The sequence below is a fragment of the Amborella trichopoda genome, chromosome 12 (assembly GCF_054954075.1).
Source record: "Amborella trichopoda isolate Santa Cruz 75 chromosome 12, AtrichopodaSantaCruz75HAP2 v2.0, whole genome shotgun sequence".
Lineage (NCBI taxonomy): Eukaryota > Viridiplantae > Streptophyta > Magnoliopsida > Amborellales > Amborellaceae > Amborella > Amborella trichopoda.
The window spans coordinates 41,418,878-41,429,454 of NC_142347.1; positions in this window are offsets into that span (position 1 = coordinate 41,418,878).

A 10,577-nucleotide genomic window follows, 5' to 3' on the forward strand; every position below is an offset into this window, starting at 1 on the left:
GAAGAGCTCAAGATATTCATGTTTCAAAGGAACATCCCCTAACCATTTGCATTGGACGAAAGAAGGTTTTGTCACCATAATTCTGATATTCCTTGCTAGGTAAGGCTTAAAATGTACAATTCTCCTCCATAATGATGACATTCTATTACCAATTCCATGGCCTCCAGTCAGCTGCATCTCTTTGGGTTAGTTCCAATGCCTCCAATCAGTTGCATCTCTCGGTCTAACCCATATTTAACCATCAAAATCTACCTTCAATTGGTTCTCATCTTGCATGCGTCTCAACCACCATTTTTTCAGCAAAGAACAATTCTATAGTTTCAATCTCCTTATACCACGGAGTACAGACCTTTCCTCAAGACATTAAATGATATTTTCTCTTGGCATCATGCCCTCCCCACAAAAAAACCGTCATCAAGTTTTCCTTAAAGACGTTTCCCCAAGACACCAAATGATATTTCCTCTTGGCATTATGTCCACCCCACCAAGAAAAAAACCTTCATCAAGTTTTCCAACTTCCTTAAAACATTGGAAATACCGAGAATTGACAGGTAATACACACGAAGATTCGACAAAGTTGATTTAAGTAAGGTTATCCTCCCTCCCAAAGAGAAACTTCACCTTCAAAAGATTAAGCCTTACATGAAATCTCTGAATCACAAGATCCCAAATAGACCTAGGAAATCTTGAATCCAACCCTAGATATTTAAAGGAAATTGTCTACCTTACAACCAAGAAGTCAGCTAACCTCATCACCTCTTCATCACGACAACCAATGCCCACCAACAATGACTTTTCAAAAGTCACCTTCAAGCCTAATTCTATTTCAAAGCATCTTAAAACCCTCATTAAGTATGTGATTTGATATTGGTCTGCATCACAAAAAACCAGAGTAGCATAAGCTAACTTTCCCTTTTCATTGTTAAGCTATTGAATATGAATGCGGGTACCTGTGAACTGTGTTATGCACAGCAGCTCTAAAACCCAACAGGTTGAATTTTTGGCAAATAAAGAGCGAGGTAGAATCGGCAACAAGCAAACCATGAGAAGGAAAAATTAAGTAGGAAAGGAATGACGCAATAAGAACACCAAGATTTTACGCGGTTTGTCACAGATGTGATTACATCCACTAAGAGAAGACAATCGACAGTATTTCACTAATCAAAAGAAAAAAATTACAAGATGGCTCTAACTTGAAAGAACCGAAGACAATCTCTCACAAAGCCTCTCTCTACACCCAAAGTTTCATTTTTTTCTTTCTTATCTCTCTCTCTCCCTCTCTCTCTCTCTCTCTACAAAACAATATTATATAGAGTAAAGAAAATACCCCATAGACACCCACGTTGAGGCCCTCCTACTTTTCCCAAACCATTTTGGAATCCCATCCTTATCCCTTCAAATATGGACTCACATGAAGCATCCTAATCCACATAGAACTTCACAAACTCCTCCATAAAAGGAAGTTAGTTACTGCCTTACTGGTAATCCCAAAATAATAAGAAACTACCTTATATCTAAGAGACCTAAAAGACGGAAAAACAATCCTGTCAATCTATGGGATTCAAGCCAATCTTAACAAATCTCCAGCTTGGCTTGAATTCCAAAAGAGAGTTCCATTGACCATCTTCTCCACATGCGCCGCCTCTGGTGCTCACCTCACCTCACCTTGGCAACACATTAGTCAAGTCCAAGCACAACTTGAGCTTCTGTAATGGATCCATCTTTGTCAGTATATCCGCAACATTTTACTTCATGTTAATCTTTGGTAATAAGATATCACCTAGGCTATTATCTCATGGATAAACTAGTACATGACATCAATATGCTTTGTTTTTGCATAATATACCCATTTCTTCGCAAAATATATTGCATTGACTATCACAATAGACATTAGTCCTATTTTGTCGTAAACCCAAATCATTTACAAGCCCTCAAAGCCAAAGGCCATCTTTCACTACCTCAGTAACATCCATGTATTATGCTTCCATCGTAGACAAGACAACACGGTTTGTAGCATCGACCTTCAATTGATCAGAGTTCCAGCAAGTGTAAACACATAACCTGTAGTAGATCTTCTATAGTCCAAATCTCTTATAAAGTCAGCATCAACATAACTAATGACCTTGCCACCCAAACTTGCTACTTCTATCAAATACTAGATCCACATCTGATCTACCTCTTAGCTAATGCAAAATTCATATTAACAAAAGCCAATGCTCCTTTCTTGGGTTAGCCATATATTTGCTAACATTAATGACATGAGAAATATCTGGATGAGTGCAAACCATTGCATACATAAGGCTTCCAACTGCACTCGCATAGAGAACCTGAGACATGTATTCCTTTTCGAAATCTAAACATGGATATAATATTGCCGATAATCTGAAATGTGCAATAAGAGGAGTACCCACAAGCTTCTGAAATAAACACAATTTACTGAACTTTTTGTCTCTACATGTCTCCACACCCAAAATTTTCTTTGCTGAACCTAAATCTTTCATCTCAAAATCTTTAGCAAGATGACTATTCAATTTACTGATTTCGAAGAATTCTTCGGAGCAATAAGCATATCATCCACATAGAGCAACAAATAGATCAACGATCTATCAACAAATCTCTTGAAATAGACACAATTATCATACTTCTGATATGCCCGTGTACAATCATGAATGTATCAAAGGGTATATACCCCTGCCTTGGAGACTACTTTAGGCCGTACAATGGCTTCTTCAGCTTCTAAATATGGTCTTCCTTGCCTTTAACTACAAACCCTTCAGGCTGAGTCATAATATAGATATTTTCCTCTAACTCTCCATAAAGGAATCTCATCTTGACATCAAGCTGCTCTAACTCCAAATCAAACAAGGCAACCATGACTAGTAAGACTCGAGTAGAAGTGTGTTTCATAATTGGAGAGAAGATCTCATTACAGTCAACACCATCCTTCTATGCATAGCCTTTTACAAACCAACCGTGCCTTAAACCGATCACCATTGATGAACCTTTACATCTAATGGCTTTCTTAACACTGGGCAACTTCATGAGATCCTAGGTACGATTCTTCTAAAGAGACTTCATTTCTTCATTCATGGCATCACCTACTAATGTCAATATCCCTGTGTAGCTTGCTCAAAAGCAGATGGCTCTTGGAATGTTGCAATCAATGCACGAGCCATGATGTCCTTAAAACAGTACTGCACCACTGACTTCTTAGTTTTTTCCCCCCTTCCAAGCTGAGGCTCTTTCTCATTTGGAGTAGGCTCAACGACCTCCTCATGGTCAACATTCTCCTCCACTCTTTCACAGGGATTTTCTAGCATATAATTTAAAGTAATTTCTAGAGTTGTCAACACCACCTCAACTGCATCACCAGATTTCCTTTTTCGTGCCCTTCAAAATGTGTTTCAACATGGAAGACTCATCAAACTTAACATCACGACCATAGTCTATAGCCCTTAAACACCATTCGCATAACCAAGGAAGATACACTTCTTTGATCTCGGACTTATCATCCTCCATATGAATATAAGCAGGACAACTAAAAATTTTTAAATGGGAATAATTAGCAAGTTTACCAAACCATGCCTGTTGCGGTGTTTTGCATTCTTTTGTGGTAGATGGCAACCTCTGATGAGGTAACATGGTGTATTGACTACCTCTGCCCCAAAATCCTTTGACTAACTAATGTTACTCAGTATGCTACCGGGCTTCTCAAGATGTGCCCTGCTCATGTGCTCAGCGACTCCATTTTGTTGCGGCATCTTTGGAGTAGTGTGACGAACAATTTCTTCGCACTTGCAAAAATTCACAAATTCCGCTGAAGTGTACTCTCTACCACTATCAATCCTCAAGTAGTTGGCCTTCTTCCCAGCCTCTCTTTTGACTTTAACTTTTCTATGCTTAAATATGTTAAACACATCTGCCTTCTTCTTTAATATGTATATCCACGCCTTTGAGAAATCATCTATGAAGGAAACAAAGTATATGGATCCACCTTTTGAGACAACTGATGAAGGGCCTCATACATTTTAGTCAACATAATCAAGAATGCCTTCTGTGGCATGCTTCGACATACAAAACTGCATCTTATACAACTTGCTAAGACACAATACTAACAAAAGTCTAGCTTGCACTTCTACACACCACCATTGATCAATTGACGCTTGCACAATTCCACCAAAGCTCTCTCACTCAGGGCCCAACCACATGCCACAGCTGAGTCAAGTCAAAATCACCACATCAGATATAGAAATTATTGCTCTATCTGTGACGGTACTCCCAAACAACACATCTAAATTAAGTCTGATCTTTTTGCCTTTCATCACATACTAGGGCACCTTCTATAACTTTCGGGACTCCACCTTCTCCAACAAATTTGCAGTTATTGAAGTCCAAGGCTCCTAAAGAGGGGGTTCAGCAATCCTGGGGGGGAGAAGCGGTTAATCTTTCTTTACATGCCAATCCTATAGCCGACGTGGATCTCTATTCCTCCGGTTTCGATCATGCATGAATCTGATCCTTCCTTCCATCCCAAGCCAAATTAGCACACCTATGTTCTAACATTCAATTTGCGGAGGATTTGGAACATGTCTTATATCAGTCAAGGTTCTCACAACTCCATACATCCTAATAGCAATTGTTCCAATACCAAGGATCTTACAAACCACAACATTCCCCATCAAACTGATCCACCATCAAAACTCTTGTGGTGAACCAATACTGTGAGGGTACATGCGATAGGAACATCCTAAAGCAGAAACCCACAAGTTTAGTAATTACAATTTGTCGAGATTGACAACACATTATCTGTTCCACTTTATGATCTTCCATTAACAATATTGGCCACATTAAAGGCTCTTGTTTCCTTCACTTTGAGTTTTTGAGAAAGACCCAGTTTCTATGCGGGCAAGCCCCAATATGTAGAAATGTGGGCCTATTAATAAATCTATTTTTGAGATGGATGTTTGGACTCAATTTTTAAGGACATGTAATCTCTAACATGGAGATCATGAATATGAAAAAATAAGTAAATTTTAAAAACTAGAAATAATAATTCTAGGAAGAAAACGCTTGAACCATTTGTTTCCATTGTTTTTAGATGGAACACCTACTTGCATCCATCTTTAAGATGGATGCTTTACACTTTTTGGACCGCATATGTAATCATGCGGTCCAGCCCTCATGAAACAATTTTCCTTTTTGACAATCCTTCTTAATATGTCCCTTTTTCCTTGTAATAACAATGAACATTATATTTTCTCGATCTGGATTTGGATCTGAACCTGCCTTGATCTACACATCCCTTTTCACTTATGTCCACGGATCCCCCTCTAGCCACCGAAACCATGTGCATGTGGTTGAGCATTACCTTGTCTCTTCCTCAAATCATTCGAAAGAAGAGTCAAAGACACATCCTCCATCTCTATGGTATCTTTTCCATAAAACAATGTTGTGACGAGATGTTCATACGAATGAGGGAGTGAGGACAACAAGATTATAACATTATCCTCATCTTTCATATTAACCCTAATGCTCAATAATTCACAAATAATTTTATTAAATTCATTCAGGTGTCTATGTATATCCATACCCTCATTCATGCGCAGGGTATATGATTGTTACTTCAAATATAATCGATTTATGAGGGACTTCGTCATATACATACTCTCAAGCTTTGACCAAAGACTTGATGCTAGCAAGAGGCCTGTCAGATGAACGAGGTAGTTCCTCAAGATATTCTTGAAGTAATATGACTCATTTCCAATCAAAGTTGAGAGGGTTTTAAGACAAAAGTAGTTGTTGGTTTTGTGGCAAGCCCAATCATAAAAAAGAAAAATTGTTGGGAAAGAAAAAGGGCAAATTCTTCAAATTCTGGGTTAAAAATAAAAGATCAACGTAAAATCAAGAATGAGGCTCACCAAGTTAAAGAATCAATATCTAGTTATGCCAAAGAGGTGTTTATAGTGGGATGCAAGCCCATAAACTATCAAGGTTGGGTTATTGTTAGTGGAACCACACATCATAACATCATAGTTTGATGCATATAAGCCATGAGAGGGTAGATTAGCATCAATGGGAAAGACAAATTAAGACGGTAGATAGGGGCCTTTTTTCACAAAAGGATATATGATGGGATGGTTCAGACATTTGAAAACATAAAGCATATTTGCTGGATTTGAAGAGGAGTATGCTTTCACTTTCTTCTCTAGATATGGTAGGCTGTGAATTCACCAGGTAAGGTGGCTTACTCAGAAGTTTCAAAGGGGCTCTAGTTGTGATGAAGGGAGACTGGGAATGAAACTTGTATAAATTGTTAGAGAGTACAAAGGTAAATTTGGTTGTAAGGGGAAAAAAGCTCAACAAAGGATATTTGATCTAGCAATGGAGGACCTTAGTGATGTGAAGAAAGATCATGGCAAAGATATTCAACATGGCGAAGAAATTGAGGATTTGGGATTTTCTCAAGAGGAAGTGGAGTTGGATGCATCTTTTGAATTTCCTTCAAGCCAATGCTTAAATTTGGAAGGAAGGGCCTATACAACTAGAGTTTTATACACTACTCGAGTAAATCAGATCATTACTATGGTTAGTATGAGTTTTCGTATTTTGCTTGTTTGTTATTTTCTTATTTGGCTTGTGGTTAGTCAAGGGATGAAAATTTGGAATGAAGTGAAATAGGTACTTCGAAATTTAAGAAGTATGGACAAGTGTTGCCAAGGCTACATATATAAGAAAAGCTTCATGGGAGATACTGATGCAAAGGATCTCGGCGATAAGAAATCAACCACTGGTTGTGCTTGTGGGAATGTGGGAAAGGTTCCACTTTATGTATGAAGGAGCGATCACCTCAAGAACTCAAGGATGAGAGTGGTGAAGAAGGTGGACTTTGCACGCAAAGGATAAGCACAAAGGAAAAAGAACAAGGCATGCTCATGGAGGTTATTTGGTTAGAGAACTTTAAGGTATTAGTTAAGTTCTCAAGGTTCTTCACGAAAAGAATAACTAGATATATAGTGGCAAGGTAAGATTTTGTATGAAGGTAGAGATTGCTGGGTATCATCATCATCAGAGCTTTTTCCCTACTATTTGAGATCAGGTAAGATTACTAGGTCTTTGATTCAAAATCATCCCAATGTTATTTCTCTCATTGCCATTTGCATTTCGAAAACCAATTTTTGGGGAAGGCATTATACACCATTTTGTAGAGAGAGAAAATCAATCTTATATTGGAGGTTTTGAGCAAAAGCCTAGCTACCATTGAGCCGTATTTCGGGGGTTTCATCAATGTTTTCCATTGAAGGCATATCCATGATGATAGTTGACAATGGAGGTTGAATTGATAGTTCTATTTGTCGTAGTGGAAAAGGGAATCTGTGGATCTCGACAAATTATAAGGTTGCCCTTGTATTTACCAATCTTGTAAGTCTTCGATGATAATGAAATCGTTTACTTGTCGGTTGCCCATGGATGTAGCCCAATTAGGGTGAACCACATATATTTGTGTGTTGATGGTTATTGGATTGTAGTTTGTAGTTTGTAGTATGTTGTGGTTTTCTATTTTCTATTTTGCTTCTCTTGATTTCCATTTATTTTTCCGAATTTGTTGCACCAAATATTTTTCTTTGGTGTTTGGGTTTTGAAATCAATTCATTGGTGATAGGCGAGTTGGTTTCAAGGTATTAGATTGTAGTGGGGGATTCACCACAACAAGGGCCAATCAAGCATATCTCGATTTCTACAAATGGAACATATTTGAAGCAATTGTGAGCTTTGGACAATGCCACACCATGAAACATAAACAATTAGTAGAGAGAGGAGTATATATAAAGAGATTGCTAGAGAGTGAAGAATGCATTACATAATGGAAGGAAAAACTCGGTTGAATTGGGCTTTGCAGTAGAAAGAGAGAGTATTTGAGAGCAACAGAATTTTGGGTGTTGGGGGATAGAACACAGAGATAGGATGGTAAGAAAGTAGATAAGGAGAGAAGGAAAGCACTATCTGCTAGAGAGAGAGAGAGGGATTTTCAGAAAAACTTTTCAAAAATGTTTTTAGAAGCGAGAATATAATAAAAATGGGCCATCCGTGGTAAGAAAGAGATTGCTAGATAGGGGATTTTTCTAACCTCACATTTTGGAAATTCCTTTAAAAAACCCATATCCCAGGGTCCTTTTTCAAAATTCATCTATGAGTCTCTTTATTGGGGCCAAGAAAATGTGTGTACCAAGTTTGGAGCAGGACAAACGCTCCTAAGGCCCTCAAAATGGGTTATAGCGGACTAATGTAGCCATCTGCCCAAGGACGAACAAAATATTTTCCCATGACTGGAACTAGGTAAAATATCCTAAACCCATATTATATAGAATAAAAATAGTATATCAGTGAAACAAATCCGTTAGATAGGTTTTGGGCCGAAAGCAAATGGTGTACAAATTGGCTCATGAATGTAGCTGACCAACTATTTTCCCACACTATAATATTTTAAGATGAGTTACCCATTTAAGGTGTCACCAATATAATATAATAGACTTTTTATATATTATATATCAATATATGTTATATTAAACAAACTCAAGTGGAGCTCAAGTGAAGCTTGTCTCAGCTTGTTTAGCGACTGAGATTGCAGGCTCGGCTAGCCTTGCCTTGCTTGTCAAGCTGAAAAGAATTCCTCAAGCTTAGATCGTGAGCTGCCACAGCTCACAAGCTAGCTTGGTAGGTTGACGCCTCTAAATTCATATGATACTTTAGCCATACTAAATGCCTTCCAAATGTGTTTAAAATCTTATGCCTAGTTAGTTCTCTCCTGCTATTGTCAAATTATGGCTAGAGTAGAAAGTATAAGAGCCCAAGGGTTGACTTCAGAGCAAAAGGTAAAAAATGGAGTTCTTTTTAAGCTGCAAATCTTTTTTGGAATTTTTGGCTAACAACTTCAATGCAACTCTAACTAGAGATCAGCTTCCTTTTATCCATCTAGGAAACAAATCCGTTACTTGTGCTATTTTGGGCAGCTCAAAGGATCCCAAAAATATACTGAGTAACTTAGTTGACACCATGAAGGTAATGAAATCTCAAACCTAAATTGAGGGAGAAGTAATGGCAAATATGAATATATAGCCGCATGTGTAGGGGCCAAAAATGAGTAAACCAAGCTGGTTGGGGCCTTGCACCACAAAGCCTTCTTTAACATGTAACCTAAAGATAAGTCAAACAACCAGTAACCAATTACATAAAAATATCTCCAATATGATCCAAGAAAGACATTTTATCCACCTAATATAAGCTTTAGTATATAATAGCTGCCATAGAAACAACTCGTTCAGTTCAGATTTAAAAGCAGAATTAAGATTGCAGCAACATACTCGGTGTAGCCCTCAGTTACCAGGTATGCCATATATCTAGTAAATCCGTTTGCAGAGGCCTTGATCTCATAAATCTACTATGCCTTATATGTGTATCCTCAACAGTTTGTGATCAAATCCTAAATATGATTCTGCTTAAGTGCTTAAATCTACTCTAGTAAGGCATGGATGAGTTGGGCTGCTGACTTGGGATTACGAGTCAGGAAAGTCCCAACTCCTGACCTGCTTCCAAGGTTTAAATCACCGACTATCAACTAGATAAACAAGCTAATGGAAAACTGCTTTAGGAACCTGATACCCACATAAGCTTCAAACTCACATCCTCCAAGTTCACTTCCACAGGACTAGGCTGCCTCATATGGCTCCAGGTCAAGAACAATAAAAGCAATATCATGATACTGATCCTGAAAAATCATACTATCATAGGTGGAACTATTTCATCCTGACCTATTTGAGCCTCTGTAGATCAGGTTGAACCAAATGAAGGTTTCACAACCCATCATACAAAGATGTTCCCTAAGTGAAGGCCACGAAGTTTAAATGAGCACAATCACTTCTCTAATCAAAATCAAGTTTATCAAAGAGAGAAATTTAAATCCAAGCATCTTCTCTTCCAATAACTATCTATTCAAGTACATTAACATCTTCTAGTCCTCTCAATCATTTACTTTCTTCAAAGCTAAATTTGACCGCAGTGGCCGCTCAAGCAAAGTTAGCAAAGAAGTTCATAACTTATGTATCAAAACAACAGCATTCAAAATCCGTCTAGCTCAATAAAAACCCCCGTGGGCAAGAGATGAAATTATGAATCATATCACCTCCTTGATTCTAAGCAAAACATCCAGGCTTGGATCTTATGTATATTCCCAATAGGAATATAAGCAAGGTTCTTCAATACTGATTCATCTAAGATTCAAACCTCCATAAAGTTATCGAGAGCCCCTCGATTACAGAACTAGGAACCCTAGATCCTACCCAAGATCGTGGACATGGTCAATTAGAGGAGAAATACACGAATACAAACACAAATCTAGTGCGAGAAATAAGGCAAGAACAAAAGCACACATAATAACGCAAGATTTCCATAGTTCACTCCAAGGATTACATCCATAGCTTCAACAAGTCAAAATCCACATCACAATGAAGAATATAGCTTTGGGTTACAGGAGATATACATCTTTCTAATCGGCAGAAAAACATAGTGCTGATCAATCTCTC